At 43.8% G+C, this 17,099-nt stretch overlaps 1 protein-coding gene across 3 annotated transcripts in view; it reads left to right on the top strand.

Moving 5' to 3' along the window:
* LOC137383931 (prickle-like protein 1) overlaps positions 1–17,099 on the top strand; it is a 125,225-nt gene that overhangs the window by 82,196 nt on the left and 25,930 nt on the right. Inside the window, exon 1 of one of the 3 annotated variants that reach the window (XM_068057336.1) lies at positions 8,774–9,185. The exons of 1 other annotated variant lie outside the window; for it this stretch is intronic. The gene's annotated coding sequence lies outside the window, so the exon portion shown is untranslated. Of the gene's footprint in view, positions 1–8,773; positions 9,186–17,099 lie in introns of those variants that run through there. One more of the 3 variants, XM_068057334.1, reaches the window with a different exon arrangement.

Raw genomic sequence — 17,099 nt, 5'->3', positions numbered from 1 at the left:
ATGGCTTTAGTGGCTATTTTGATAAATTGCTGAATGACTAAACATTTGTCGTACAGAGATGCAGATGTTTAATCTCACAGAAATCGGGATTCAGGTATGAAGCTGATTCACGCTCAATAAATCCCACATCTGTCATATCAGGGTCTGAGCCCAAAAATCTTGATCCAATAGCCTCGAATTGGTTACCTGATCTTCAATAGAATCATTCCCAATCAAACAATCAGGTTAAAAAAAAAAGCTTCCGCTTCATGTATCCTGTTATATTTCTTTCACTGGAATAATTCCAGACTTCTTTAAGTAGCATCATTCAGCCTTTGGGATGGAAAACTGGTTTGAAACTGGTTTTTATTAAACTCAACCCATAGTTAGAGGTGATCCAAATGAAAATAATCACTTACCTCATGCTTTTCGTGCACACACAGGAGCACATAACCCATAAAGTTGTAAATCAGGTAAGAATTAAATATCTCCTAAGTGTCATATTTTCAACCATACAATATAATTAGCAACTGCATAATCCACAAGCAATCAGGTTATAAATAGAATGAATGTCACCTTGCCATTAACATTCATATCTATTTTGTAAGTAGTGTATTTTTTCCTTTATATCTCTGAGCCCCTGGGGTACTATTTTTTAATGTCAATGATACTATATAAATACACATTCTTGTTATTGGCTAAACTTGCAAACTGGTCTATATTTTCTCTAGTTGTTTTGTTCTTCTCATGTCCCAGACAAGACGACGGGCAAACAAACAGTCTGCTCCCAGGGCTGTACTGAGTCGTCAACTGGTTTCTGGAAGGTGTGCGAAGGACCAACTGGTTGAAATTTCCTCCACTTTTTTAAGAAGTGCCTCCGCTCCACTCGTCCTCAACCTCTATTGACCCAACTGAAATTGGGAATACATTTTGTGGGAACCCAAGCAACCAGATCCATCTCCTACCATCCCATTCCACAGCACATTCTGAGGCGTTAGTGTATCCGTACTGCAATGAGCTTTTGAAATAAATTACCTCTCTTTTTGAAGGATTTTAAAAATTCTCATTTATCATGGTTCCTCATTATAGCAGTGCGAGATGCAGGCCCTCAAAACTCTGATGAACAAGTGACTTATAGATGTGGCCTTGAGGTGAGTGAGGAGAGGAGGGAGAAGGATAGAGGTGTGGCCCAAATTGAAATCCTTGCAAATATTCCCTCCCATTGGCATCTTGCCCTCTGGGTGGGGACATTCCTGATAACCTCAGGCTTTCAATTCACAGTCTGGGTGAAGTCAGGCTGAGAATGATTTCCTTGACTGTGACTTACATATTACCCCAAAGTAAGCTAATTCTGATTCTACCTGAAGACAGTGAAAGAAGCAATAACAACATCTTGCATTCAAGTAGCACCTTTAATATAGTAAAATGTCCCAAGGCACTTCACAGGAGCATTATCAAACAAAATTTGACACGTAGCCACACAAGGAGATTTCAGATTAGCCATGATTTCATTGAATGTTGGAACAGGCTCGAGGGACTGAAGGGCTGACTCCTGTTCCTATGTTCCTCTATTAGGATAGGCGACCAAAAGCTTGGTTAAAAATGTAGGTTTAAAGGAATGTATTAAAGGAGGATAGAGAGGCAGAGAGGTTTAGGGAGGGAATTTCAGGACTTAGGGTCTCGGCAGCTGAAAATGAATTTTCTTTTGTGTATGGTGTCATAACAAAACTATAAGATATAAGAAATGTAGCAGAGAGTCTGTTACAAGGCTGTCAGGCAAGGCCCTTCAAATTACATTAAATGTTAAGGGTCTGACGGCAATCTCAATGCACTGAATAAATGGAAATCCCTCAGCCCCTTAGCACAAGCATTAATAAAATATGCTATCATTACCAACAATTCTGTGGCTTTGAGAGGAATCCTCTTTGATCTCATGTGTTGAACTAATATGTGGGCTTTTTAAATCATTTGACACAAAAAATAAACTATTCCAATGTTGTGACACTAGAGCAGGGCTCATAAGATAAGCTGATAGGAAAAGGAGTTTTTTTTTGAACCAACCAATTTTTGGGATTAAAATTCTCTTGTGTACATTTCCATTGAAATATATAGTGACCCGTGTTGGAAACATGCCCCCCCCGTGGACATCAGGAAGTCGAATAAACTGCCACTACAGGTCGTCCGGACTAACGTAAGGAAAGGTCATTTGGGTAAGGTGATAGAGGGCTGCCAATGGAACCAGCAAAGGCCACCACAATCAGGAGAGAAAATTAAGCAAAGCAATGTGAATACTTCAGGTCATGTTAGTGGGACAATAATTTCTTGTGTCATCAACAGAGATCCCTCAGAGAGTATTCCCACTCTGCTTTCAGTCTTCACCTAGGGGACCTCATCAAAACTTACTTTTTAATCATATCTCAGGAAAGAAAGGGAGCAAGCAGAGGAAATATAATTAAAAACAACATGGCTGACAAGTGATTTGAAGGCTGTAAATCAACTGAACAGTTCTTCCTGCCTTAGCTGGCATTTTACCAACAGTGGGGGTGGGGGGAGGGCCATCCACCCATTGGGAGACTGCTAGGTACACCTGCCATGCTTCTGGCAGGCTCTGGGGAGATGAGCCCTCCTTCTTGGGCATTCATTGGCCCACCGAGGGAACCTGCGGTAGCAATGGCTGCCCCATGGCAACGGTGCCATCTGCCCTCACCAAATCCCACGACACTAGCCCCCACCCATCCACCCCTGCCCCGGCGACTCCAGACCCTACTTACCTGGTTGTGAGGGCGGCACAGGGGTGCAGTGGTTAGCACCGCAGCCTCACAGCTCCAGCGACCCGGGTTCAATTCTGGGTACTGCCTGTGTGGAGTTTGCAAGTTCTCCCTGTGTCTGCGTGGGTTTCCTCCGGGTGCTCCGGTTTCCTCCCACATGCCAAAGACTTGCTGGTTGATAGGTTAATTGGCCATTATAAATTGCCACTAGTATAGGTAGGTGGTAGGGGAATATAGGGACAGGTGGGGATGTGGTAGGAATATGGGATTAGTGTAGGATTAGTATAAATGGGTGGTTGATGGTCGGCACAGACTCGGTGGGCCGAAGGGCCTGTTTCAGTGCTGTATCTCTAAACTAAACTAAACATGTCCATCGATGCACTGTTGTCCTCCATGTGTAGCCCCTTTAGTGGCCACCACTGCCGGTGGCGCTGCTGAGCTACCAGCCCTTTTATTAGCTGGCAGCTCTTGAGGGCAGGCAACCGGCCTTAATAGGGACGTCCGCCCCGGTGGCAGCCGATTAATTGGCTGCCGCTGATAATATGTGGACCCGTCTCCTGCTGACTGCCGAAGCGGGTTTGCCCCCCACTTTCGGGCCCGGTGGTGGGACCCCTGCCACCAGCACTAAATCCAGCCCAATAGTTTGTTAATCATTTTCTCTGTGTCCAGAAAGGGAACCTGGAGATGAACAGGGAATTAATAACCTATTATTAATAGGGTGACAGACATAGAGGACGCAATACTTATTAATATCCCATTACAATTTTCACTTCAGTATTGTGAAGGAAAGATTTTGGTAAGCATATTCAGCCTTTTCTTTGCTAGTCCAGTTTTGCTGATTAATCCCCAGGGATGTATCACTTCACACTGCCATAGGCCACCAAGAGTTAAGATGACTTTTTCACTGTTTAGGTTGAATTGCAAGCTATCACTGCATTGACAATATCAGCTTACAGCCAACTGAAATTAAACACATGCGATTCAGCAATTTTATTCAGTGAGCAGCTGAACTGTACAGACCAAGAAAGTTTGGGATTTTTACTCTGCTCCCTACCCGTCCCCCACACCCCCACCAATCTGTACTGAATTACAAATTTCTAACACCGTAGCAATAAAAGCAGTTGGCCTGAGCACTCCTGGGTTGTGGAAAAGAAAATAATTTGGTTTCTTTCTTTTTGATTGTGAGCCTGTTGCCCAGATTGGAAGTGTCATATCGGTATCACAGCAAGAACGCGACCGGATTTGGCTATAGATGGATAGTGAGAAGACACCGATTGGCGAGGTTTAGACATGAAGGATAGCAAAATACCAGGGGAGGTGGTTAAAACCTATGGAATTGTGATTAGTGGATGGGAGGGAAAAAAGTGGAGGAGAAAATTAGCAAGGAGAAAAATAAAACCCTTGGCTCATCTAGAAAGTCTTTAATTTGTTTTATTGTGTAATTTGGTGAAACAAATTGTAGTCCGGACTCCGGTAATGGGAAAAGAAACACCAAGGATGTCAAGTCAGAACTTGAATCAGTCCGGCCTTACAATTTATTCTCGTTCTAAGAAAGGACAAAAGAACTTGCATTTACCTTATCTTAGAAACATCCGAAAAACGCCTCGACATATTTTGGAGTGTAGTCACTGTTGATATGTAGGATAACAGTGGCAGCCATTTTGTGTACAGCGAGGTCCCAACAAACAGCAATAAGATGAATGACCAATCAACCTGTTCTTGGTATTGGGTGAAGGATGAAGTCTGGGGTGGAACATGGGCGAACTCCTTTTCTTCAAGCAATGCCTCAGGATCTTTTCATTTTCGCCTGAACTGCTGGAAAGAGCAGATGGCGTCTCAGCTAAACATGTTGATTTTCTTTAAGACAGAATTATCAGATGAAGCAAAAAGAGAGTCTGGGCGAAGTGGTAGTCCTTGTGAAAAGGCATAATTAATTTTCAGCTGCAGCTTTAAGCGACAAAGAAAAATGCAGCTGCACCGATAGAGACTCAGATGTGGAACATGAATTAATATTGGTCTGGGGAAGAGTACGAGGTGAGGGGCTCTACCTCCAGACCTCCCAGAAGTGAGGTGTTCAGCCACTGCCTGGCAAAACAAAATAAACATATTTTGAAGGGACAGTAAAAATGAACGGTTATAGCAAGGAATAAGTGTGCAGGACAGGCAGTAAAGAAAAGTTAAGTCATTAGAAGATATAAGATTTGCCAAAACAATGCATAATTTTGTCTTTGGCCTTCATTACCATGGAAACAGTCAGCTTCGGGATTGTTGGGCTCAGGGCCTTTGGGAGAGGAAATCCTGACACTGCCCAGACCTTAAAGGCAGTAGCAACGTTAAAGGGGCACGTAAAAAGGGAAGACAGAGGCACTTGGATTGTTGCAAGTAATAACACAATTATTATTAGGACAGTTTCTGATGAAGAGCAGATAGTCTTAAAAATAATTGATATTTGCCAGAAGCTGTGATTTAAATACTGGTGTTTTATTTAACGGACACCACCGTATCAGCCAATGAGTTGGAGGTGGGTTGGGACTCGTGGTTTTAATTTACTACAGCAAACAGAGGGCTGGATTTTATTATCGCAGTGGGGGTCCCGCAGATGGGCCCGAAAGCGGGGGTTGGGAGGTGGTGACCCAGCTTCAGTAGTCTGCGGAACCGAGGGCCACATCTTATCAGCGACAGCCAATTAAGTGGCGGCCAACAGGCCGGCCGTCCCTATTAAGGATGGCCACCTGTCCCCAAATGCTACCGGCCATTCGGAGGGCCGGCAGCTCAGTAGCATCACCAGGATCAATGGTCACTGCTGGAACTGCACCTGGAAGAAGAGGAACACCATGGATGGATGGCGCCATCACAACCAGGTAGGTGGGGTCTGGGGGCACTGGAACCAATCAGGCAGGCCACGGCGAGGTGGAAGGGGGGGGGGGTGGGGTTGGTGAGGGCAGGTGGTACCATTGACATGGGGGCAGCCATTCCCATCACGAGGCACCTTCTTGGACTAAGGAGTGCCCAAATAGGAGGGCCCCTCTCCCTGAGCCCACTGGGGGGCCTCCAGGGCTTACCTGGCGGTTTCCACGTGGAAAAGACCGCCCCCCCCCCTTCCCGCCCTGCCACTGATCAAACGTCAGCGGTGACAGGAAGAGGCCCTTAATTGACCACTTAAGTGGCTCAATTAGCCTCTGTGCAGGAGGGCTGTTTGTCACCTTTCCTGCCGCTGCCAAGATGGCATGGTGGCGGGAAGACGATGGGCACTCCACCCCCATCGCCTTCCCTCTACATTTTACAGCCCCCCCCCCACCCCCCCCCCCCCCCACCTCCCAGCCTGTCCCCAGAGGGTCGGTAAAATTCAGAGTCTCCCGACTGCAGCAGGATTATTTCTCCAGTAAAATGCAGCGAGTGGAGAATAGTTACATAATAGAAGTTATGCGAGTAAATTCAATCCTAGTCACTCCCAGGCATGATTGATGAGGAAATTAGCCATCCCCATTCGGGCTGGGATGTGTTATGTCACTATATACAGTCTTTATTTTAAAGGTTCTGTCCCCTATGAATGAGGGCATGCTACTTTGCCATGGCTGGGATGGCAACAGCACTCCAGACTGGGGGCTCCTGCAATATGCCCTTGAGGGAGCTGGTATAAAGGCAGCACTGTGGTGCCAAGCAGTGGAGGGTATGAGGAATGATGGTGCGGGAATAGGAAGAGGGCACTGGTTTGACTGTGTGGCATTTTTTCTATTCAAGGCGGCATGGGGCACCATACTCTTGGGGGTGGGTAATTCTACCCTGCGACAAATTAATTTTTGTCTCCCTAGAAATTATTTTGTTCGGAAAGGGCCAGGTGAATAACTTCTTCGGCTGTCATCTAGGCTTTTGGTCATCGCCCCTCATTACCTCAAAATAAGCCATGTCACATTAGGCGAGGGATGGGGGTGGGGCGGAATCTACATTGGTATACTTACCTCCATTGATGAGAAAAATAAGTTAACAGTATTCTGCAGCCTGTCTTAAAATGCAGCAAATTCATTACATTATTCAAAAAGCCAAAAAATAAAGAACTTTCATAATAACAACCTATCTAATGAGAAGCTCGGGATCAGTAACATGTGGTGTTGCCTCCGATCTGCACCAGGTGCTATTATAGGAAATCAGTGGCCACGGATCTCTTCAATTCATTATTATGAAATGTCCATTGCCGTACCCAGTTTAGGCACAGTCAGGTGCAACCTGAAGCAGCCATATAAGATATTCGGGGGCAGTGCTACACAGGGGCAGAGTGGGAGCAATACATTGACTGTCAGTTTTGCTCCGTCTAGCTCTCGTCTTCAGGCATTAAACCAGGAAAATCTGCTATTTTATCAATACAAGCACAATTTCATAGGTCAGTTGTAGAACAGACCAGAATGTCAAGAGGCATTAACTCGCAGACATCGATAGGATAGTTGACTCAGACTGTGGCCAAAGGACTGGAGGGCACAAATTTAAAATTAACAAGCCTCAAATAAGATTAGAAGAGATGTCCAGGGAAAGTAGTAAAGGCAGACAGTGAGCTGATTAACTATTTCAAAACTGAGCCAAACAAATATCCAGCTGGGAAGTGGACTGGAGTTTGTTGGGATACATGTACAAACTGTGATGAAGAAATAGTCTATGGGCCTGACAATCACATTACTGGATTAGGGGTGATATTAGTCTGTAGTAAGCATCAATTTCAAATGTGTTACTGCACTTGGCTAAGAAGGTCTATCAATACAAGTTGTGTTACAGCGCAGGCATATCCATGTAGGAACATAAAGTTGGAATTTCAGGACTTTCCTGGCCTCTTAGGTTCAGTACCACACAACCATAAAGTGACAAAAAGAGCTGCTCAGTTCCTTATTTTATATTAAGTGCCAATGCTAGAATTACTGTTGAGTCTGGCTCCAGTAGTACTGGCTTGGTTTACATTAGAGGTTCTCTCAGGGGCAGTTCTATTGCTGATCTCCATTCGGCCTTCACAAATGGCTATACCATTCGCTAAAGATGTTTCTTGCATCAGTACATCCCTACAGAGACAGTAGTTCAAGTACTTATTGACCGGGGAGGCAGGAAGACCGAATGGACACACAGTTAACACTGGGGTTGCCAATTCTTCCGGATTGCCCTGGAGTTTCCAGGAATTAGAGATTAATCTCCCGGACACTGTTGTGAGCAATCCAGGAGAAAATTATAGGTGCTTTAAAAGGGAGATGGGAACAAGGCTGTTTGACTGACAGTCAAGAGTCATCCAACTGGGTGATGAAGAGACTGCACGCTTTCCAATTGGTGCGAAAAGGCAGTGCGCCACCAGGAGGAACAGGTCGGCCAATTAGTGGTGGGAGTGGCGTAGTTGGTGGAAGGAGGTCTTATGATGAAAGCTCCAGCCAAAATTGGCAACCTTCTTGTAGACTGTCCTGCTGCCAAAGTGATCTTGGCACAAAGCAAACACCTGAAACGAGGTGTCTTTACCCACAGGGCTAAATCGATGATCTGAATTTGCACAGCAATTTAATATGGCTTTAAAAAAAAAAATTAGCACTGACACAAAATCCATTTGTTCATCCATATGAGTTTAAACAGGATCAAGACTGCAAACTAGGATTGTAAATCTTGACCAAATCATAACCAGTGTATTTAAGACTGAGCTTATGACTCATTCATGGAATGTGACAAGATACTGTTACACAGAGAGTCAAAAGACAGCAACAAGGGCACAAAGGAAATCGAATTCTACTCTCCAGGAGTGCCACTATTTTGCAAACCTAAATATGGATTAGATTCAGCAAAAGCTTTACATTCTGACAGTCTTTGTGTCAAATCCCTTGAGCCTACTCGTGATAACATTCTGTACATGAACTGAAAAGTACTTTGCAATATGCTCTGATTAGCACAAACACCACGCTTAAAAGCTATTCAATTCTCGACAGCTAATGAAAGTACAACAGAGCTTCTCCTATTGGTCTCTGCTTCCCTGTGCAATTAATTCACAGCTTACATTAGAGCGAACGGAAGGTGCCAGTTCAGGGCTCTCAAGCACAAACAGCCTTTATTGCAGTCTGTTGACAAAGCACGTTATGAAGGCTTGATAGCAGGTTGATAAAGTGAGCTCTCTGGTTAACGATTGCAGTGGGAGAAGAGTTATTAGCATATAAAATAACCTGGCTAAGGGCAAGCAAGTCAGTTCCTGTACTTCATGTACAGTGGGTGGTTCTAACTCCTCAGTGCTAAACACACCACAAAGCAGTCAATCTCCACACGCAAAGAACTGGAATGGAAGACAAGAAATAAGTGGGTATTGCCTTACCACAGTTGCTGTATTTTGAATGCCAAAAGGCATTCCTGCCACACTTCTGTGAACAGAGAGAATAAGTACGTTTCAGTGCTAAAGAATTCAGCAGCTCGCGAAAACGAGGTGGGAAGAAGGTAAATTTTCAAGTGTTGCTTGAAGTCTGTTTCATACTTTCTTGTGTCGAACATTCATATAAAATCAGAAAGGCAAGGGATTTCTTTCACCGTGCAGAATGTCGTAAACGTTAAGTCATAGGTGAACAGCTTAATGATTGAGAAGTACCTGCAAGCAAGTTTTGAATGTGTAATTCAAATCAAAAGGTTTTAATGGGATCAGGAGTTGTAAAAGTGAAATTAACAGGTTTGTGGATTTTAACAGAAGCAAGCTCCCGCCCCCACCTCCACCTCCCCGATTGAATCCCCTGTTCTATTTTATAAAAGTAGACTTTTCACAAGCTTAAAGGTAAAATGTGCTAACAATCACTGCTAAACTAAAGCTGATCGGGGTGAAATGTAGGTGATTAAAACGGTCAAACCCCAAAGTCTACATCACCTGGGAGGTCCTACGGTGTTAGAGCATGTTTTTGGGTAGCAGTTCACTGGTTTTTATATTGTATAGTTATACAGTCTGTTCGCCTGGCTGGGTTGTAGTTGCTGCCAAAATCTACATTCACAGTATTAACCGTTTAAATTTCGGTTAAAAAGCTATGCTTGTTTTAGAAAAGTTATTATTTTAGTGCAGTATGCTTAGTTTTCCTTTCCAATGTTTAAAAGAGGCCATTGTTTGGATTGACTAAATTCATGGAACAGACACAAACTAAGTCGCCAACCATTCAGTTTTTGAATGGGCTGTCTAGAAATTTCCTAGTCACCATAACTTTGTCTTTTAAAAACAAAGATCCAATGTTTCAATTTATTTTTGAGATTAGTTAAACTTCCAATTAATTTTTAACATTGGTTAAACAAATCTCAGAATTCCTGCCCTGAGTCCACCCTACTCTGCTGCCAGTGTTTGCCAGGCTCAGTTTTGGATTTGGAGCAGAATTTCTTTCCGTTGCCAACAGGCTCCTTTAAAGATCAACCACGCGAGTCACCACAGTAGACCCGTGCCACATCTATTACCTATCCAGACTTCATCTCCGAGTTTTTTTAAATATTATCCCTCTGTTTTTATAAACCTCTCTCCACCTAAGGCCTCCTGAAAACCCACCTCACCTTCAATAACCTTCTTGAACTTTTTGTCCAGTTCCTGCTCCTTGTCTGAATTTCTCCCATTCCTCCCTTCTTGTGAAGCACCTTAAAATATTTACTTAAGCAGTGTGGAAAGCTTTGGCAATAACAAACTTGCATTGATATAGTGCCTTTCACATCCTCAGGACATCCCAAGGCATTTTACAGCAGCAGAAGGTTCTGATGAAGGGTCACTGACCTGAAATGTTAACTCTGCTTCTCTCTCCACAGATGCTGCCAGACCTGCTGAGTATTTCCAGCATTTCTTGTTTTTATTTCAAATTTCCAGCGTCCGCAGTATTTTGTTTTTATTAAACCAATCGCCAGTCTGCCCTCGCAGGTGGACGTAAAAGACCCCTTGACACCATTTAGAAGAAGAGCGGGGGGTTATCCCCAGTGTCCTGGCCAATATTGATCCTTCAATCAATATCGCAAAACCAGATTACCTGGTCATTAACACATTGCTGTTTGTGGGAGCTTGCTGTGTGTAAATTGGCCACTGTGTTTCCTACATTACAAAAGTGACTACACTTCATTGGCTGTAAAGTGCTTTGAGATGTCCTGTGGTTGTGAAAAGTGCTCTATAAATGCATGCCTTGCCTTCTTTTCCTGTCTTTTGGGACCTCCATCATCTCAAAGCAAGTATTGTGGAATTGCTTAGAAAACCTTAATGCCCCCGCACCTGAAAGATTAACTACTTTTTTTTGAGAGGGATGGGTCAAGGCTAGGTTCCTGCTGGCTCAGCGGGTATATGCACCACATGACATGATACCGGGTGATACAGGTCAGGAGGGCTCCAGCTTCGATCCCTGCTCTGGGTTGTGTTCATGGATCTAAACCAAGGAACTGCAATGAATTACTGCATCCATGGTTAAACAGGGAAAAATGATCCAATCACTTCTGATTGCTATCCAATCACTCCAGGTGGATGTCTGTGTAAATCTGATTTCTTCCGATCGAAGACACTGTCAACGCTAATGGCTTTAGGATGATATTTGAAAGCTAACCATTTGGTCAAGGTACCTGGGGAGGGCAGTGTAGGTACCAGTGGAATTGTACCCCAGCAAGAGTCAATACTGTCAAGGCAGGAAGGGAGGACAATGACAACACAGGTGTTAAGTAAGAATATGGCAATAATATTCTGAAGTCAATTTATTTTAAATGGCCAACAGTTTCAAACACAACTAAAAGACCATTCAAAATGGTCAACATGCAGAACCCCGAATGATTTACTGTGCAAACATGTCTGTTAGTGTGGTACAGACTAGGAAGCTATCCAGGTTTGATTCTTCAGATGCCACTGAGTTAGCTCATCTTAGAATTCAGATGCTATAATTGGACTCAACTATGATGCCCAACAATTCCACCCCCCCCCCCCCCCACCCCCACCACGAACTACACCCCTCGGTCGAACAGCCTGCCATCTCTCACTGACCTTGGGGAAACAGTGGAGAAAACTAGGGCTGGAACCTTAAAATTGTTTTCGTCTCTAATGTTATTAATTTGCTTTGATCCTGTCCTGAATGCTTACTCTGCTGTAATGTGCACAAAGAAATTCCACAACACGAGAACAATCAGAATATAAGGTCCTTCATTTTTGGGGAGAAGTTACATAGACTATAACAAAGATCACAGAACATGAAACATAAATGGACCTTTGGAACTGATATGTAAAAAATACAATTTTTACAATGACACATTAGGTAAGTCCGAAAGTGGAACTGAGGCTCACACACATGCCATAAGGTCAATTCGAAGTCTGTGCTGAGTCCATATGCATATGGATGTCAAATGAGGACAGAATCAGATATGGCTGTGCTGCCCCATCCCCCTCCCCATGGTTGAATAGCCTGTCAACATCAGCAGCTTGGCTGACACATAAAGAATACAGGGTACCAGAGGACTGCTGTGGAACCATAGGGAGATTTTCTGCTTTGGTGCTTCCTTGTCAAAAATACTTCTCAAGAGGTTAGGTACTCCCAAACTGTTAATATTCTATCCATTAAATGAATATTCCAGGTTGAGTTACTACCTTCAGGAGAGGGAAGAGGGAAGGAAGTTGGAGGGAAAAATGACCTTTTTGATTGACAATAATTGTGGACTACGTTAACAATCTGCTTATTTTGTTCTATCCATTTCTCATGTTTAGATAATCTCTTTCAAACAATGAGCTCTAATATCACTAGAAATGAGGGGCAATTATGTGCTTGACGAAGCTACTATCAGGGATTTAATGCCAGTAGAGATAGTTATTCACCTAAAGGTACTTCAGCATGGACCGAGTGTAGTTTCTTTGCTCTAAGTACAATCAGACGCATTAACCTCTCATCTCATCAGCAGGCACTTTTCAAATGAAATCTAGAAAACAAATTGATAGCAGCACCAAAGGATATTAGATTTACTTATAATTCTTTGTAGCAGCGTGATATTTAAAACTGCTCCCCGATGAAAAGACCATTGCTATAATTTAAAACTCGTAGGGTTAATTATTTTCCATTTTCTGTATTCTGTTCTGTACTCTGTCAAAACCCCAATTACGCACATCAGTGTGTGTCGACTGAGCACCCCAGCAGCTGTCAGGTACTGACCTCAGTGGAATGGCAGAGTCTGTTGAAGTTTTCATTTTTGTCTGCTATTGGGAATGTCGTGTAAACACTTTGTAATCAGAAACTATACGTTTACATAATTCTCTCAAAGTAACAGACCCCTGTACTTAATCACCAAACTGATCGGAGTACATAAGAACATTAGAACATAAGAACTAGGAGCAGGAGTAGGCAATTCAGCCCCTCAAACCTGCTCCGCCATTCAATACGATCAAGGTTTATCTCATCTCGGCCTCAACTCCACTTTCCTGCCCATTCTCCATAACCCTTCCACCCATTTCTAATTAAAAATCTGTCTATCTCCTCCTTAAATTTACTCAATGTCCCAGCATCCACCGTAGTCTGGGGTAGTGAATTCCACAGACTCACGACCCTTTGAGAGAAGTAATTTCTCTTCATCTGTTTTAAATTTGCTACTTCTTATCCTAAAACTATGACCTCTCGTTCTAGATTGCCCCACAAGAGGAAACATCCTCTCTATGTCTAGTTTGTCAATCCCCTTAATCATCTTATATACCTCAATTAGATCTCCTCTCATTCTTCTAAACTCCAGAGAGTAAAGACCAATACCGATAGTGCCTTTTACATTGATTCTCTTCTTATTTTGGGTTCAAAAAGCCCAACACACATGGGCTGGCCCCTGACATATATGTCGTTAAAATCTGTCTCCTGTAGGCCAACGTAAAACTGACCTGTTACCCGATTTAGCAGTGTAAACACCAGGAGCTGGCTCCCAGACACCATGCTCTTGGAATCTGAAGGAAGCCCAATATCCCAATGGTTTACATGGTTCTGCTTTTGGAATTACATTGGGAAACTGAAAGGTCAATGGCAGACGTTCACTCCACGACCTAGTACAGCCTTGGGCTCTCATTCTCATCCAGAAACAGCTGCCTTCAGTGGGCACAATATGTTCAAATAGAAGAAAATAGCTGGACGCAACTGGGATCAGGCCAAAGATCTAATTTGTTCCACTTCCCACAGCAATTCATACATCTATAGTGATAATAGTTCTGTGACTAGACTGGGTGAGCATACGTTGGCAGGGGGGAAGGAGGTGCATAAAAGAAAAGGGCACTGAGAAATTTAAATGGAAGTATTATACCTTTTCTCTTTACTTAGAAACCTATAAAGAGCACTGCAGGATGAAAAGGCAGAGTTATTCTTTCATAAACTAACATGACATAACAAACTAAAAATACTTCCTGTCATTATTATAAATCATATTTACAGGCAACATAAAGAAATACTATAAAATGCAGATTTCATTGGGCATACACAGCCTATCTGTTTATTTAAAGCACCAGTTTCCCCCCAGTAGTACTGGGTAAATGCAGTGCTCAGTGTGTTACTGAGCTAGAGACCAGAAAGGTCAAAGGTAGGATCCCCAGAAGTCACTTTAGAGCTGCTAAAACAATTCACTAAGAATCCTGATCTCAGTCACTATTAAATGTGTTTGTGTGTGTGTATACATTGGGTGAGGAAATAGCTTGCGAACAAGCACAGTCAAAGCACACACACAAAATGAGGTACTGGAGTATTGCAGGTAGCTGTGGAGTGAGCAAGGAGATAAAATTAGGGGGGAATGGATCTTTCTTTTAGATCTTCCAGTGTCCCAGAACACCAAAGGTATTGAGTCTGTGTGCTCTTTTTATAGGAGATCCCCCATCCCAGATTCAAATATTTTATAATGAAACCTCAAAGTCTACATGTTCCTCTGTTTCTTTATTGATAAAATTAGTAAACAATCAGTAGAAAACTATCAACACGACTTTATACTCCCATCTAGCGGAGCATTCTAAATAGCTGCCATCATACTGCTCAAGTCTCATTGGCCCAAGGTCAAAAAAGGTAATGTCAGGCCATGTCTTAGTCTTGTGCCATTTCCCCAGACATACTTCTTGGATGATTAGTACGTGTGCTTCGTGGAGCCTGTGTGATTTCACTGTGATTGACAGGCAACCTTTAATTGCTGAAATATACGGTCATCCAGTATCCATTTCCTTTTAAATATACCAGTACAGCTACAATGCTGGCAACTACCTGACAATGTGGAAAATTGCCCAATTATGTCTTGTACTCAAAAAGCGGACAAATCCAACCCAGCCAATTATCGCTCTATCAATCTACTCCTGATCATCAGCAAAGTGATGGAAGAGATTGTCGACAGTGCCATCAAGCGGCACTTGCTCAGCAATAACCTGCTCACCTGAGGCTCAGTTTGGGTTCCAGCAGGGTCACTCAGCTCCTGACCTCATTACAGCCTTGGTCCAAACATGGACCAAGTGGCAGATGGAGTTTAACCCTGAAAAGTGTGAGGTCGTCCATTTTGGAAGGACAAACACGAATGCAAAATACTGGGTTAACGGTAGGGTTCTTGGGCATGTGGAGGAGCAGAGAGACCTTGGGGTCTATGTGCATAGATCGTTGAAAGTTGCAACTCAAGTGGATAGGGCTGTGAAGAAGGCATATGGGGTGTTAGCGTTCATTAGCAGAGGGATTGAATTTAAGAGCCGTGAGGTGATGATGCAGCTGTACAGGACCTTGGTAAGGCCTCATTTGGAGTACTGTGTGCAGTTCTGGTCGCCTCATTTTAGGAAGGATGTGGAAGCCTTGGAGAGGGTGCAGAGGAGATTTACCAGGATGTTGCCTGGAATGGAGAATAAGTCTTACGAGGAAAGGCTGAACATTCTAGGCCTCTTCTCATTAGAACGGAGAAGGATGAGGGGTGACATGATAGAGGTTTATAAGATGATCAGGGGAATAGATAGGGTAGACAGTCAGAAACTTTTTCCCCGGGTGGAGCAAAGCGTTACAAGGGGTCATAAATTTAAGGTGAAGGGTGGGAGATATAAGGGGGATGTCAGGGGAAGGTTCTTTACCCAGAGAGTGGTCGGGGCATGGAATGCCTTGCCTGGGGAAGTTGTTGAGTCAGAAACTTTAGGGACTTTCAAACGGCTTTTAGATAGGTATATGGATAAAGGAGAATGATGGGGTATAGATTAAATTGTCCTTGACAGAGGACAAAGGATCGGCACAACATCGTGGGCCGAAGGGCCTGTTCTGTGCTGTATTTTCTATGTTCTTAAAAGAGCTGAATTCCAGAGGTGAGGTGAGAATGACTGCCCTTGACATCAAGGCAGCATTTAACCAAGTATGGCATCAAGGAGCTCTAGCAAAACTGGAGTCAATGGGAATCAGGGGAAAAGTCTACGCTGGTTGGAGTCATATTTAGCAGAAAGGAAGATGGTTGTGGTTGTTGGAGGTCAATTATCTCAGTCCCAGGACATCACTGCAGGAGTTCCTCAGGGTAGTGTCCTAGGCCCAACTATCTTCAACTGCTTCATCAATGACCGTCCCTCCCTTATAAGGTCAGAAGTGGGGATGTTCGCTGATGATTGCACAATATTCAGCACCATTCGCAACTCCCCAGATACTGAAGCAGTCTGTGTCCATATGCAGCAAGATCTGGACAACATCCAGGCTTGGGCTAATAAGTGGCAAGTAACATTTACGCTACCCAAGTTACAGACAATGACCATCTCATACAAGAGAGAATCTAACAATCTCCCCTTGACATTCAATGGCATTACCATTGCTGAATCCTCCACTATCAAAATCCTGGAAGTCACCATTGACCAGAAACTGAACTGGACTAGCCACCTAAATACTGTGGATACAAGAGCAGGTCAGAGGCTGGGAATTCTGCAGCAAGTAACTCACCTCCTGACTCCTCAAAGCCTGTCCACCATCTACAAGGCACATGTCAGGAGTGTGATGGAATACTCTCCGCTTGCTCGAATGGGTGCAGCTCCAACAACACTCAAAAAGCTCGACACCATCCAGGACAATGCAGCCTGCTTGATTGGCACCCCATCCACGACCTTCCAACATTCACTCCTTTCACCACCGACGCACAGTGGAAGCAGTGTGTACCATCGACAAGATGCACTGCAGCAGCTCACTAAGGCTCCTTAGACAGCACCTTCCAAACCTGTGACCTCAACCACCTAGAAGGACAAGGGCAGCAGATGCATGGGAACACCACCACTGCAGGTTTCCCTCCAAGCCGCACACCATCCTGACTTGGAACTATATCGCCGTTGCTGGGTTAAAATCCTGGAACTCCCTTCCTAACAGCACTGTGGGTGTACCTACACCCCAAGGACTGCAGCGGTTCAAGAAGGCAGCTCAACACCACCTTCTCAAGGGC

This window comes from Heterodontus francisci, chromosome 25 (assembly GCF_036365525.1).
Source record: "Heterodontus francisci isolate sHetFra1 chromosome 25, sHetFra1.hap1, whole genome shotgun sequence".
Lineage (NCBI taxonomy): Eukaryota > Metazoa > Chordata > Chondrichthyes > Heterodontiformes > Heterodontidae > Heterodontus > Heterodontus francisci.
This window is presented reverse-complemented; position numbering and strand designations above follow the sequence as displayed.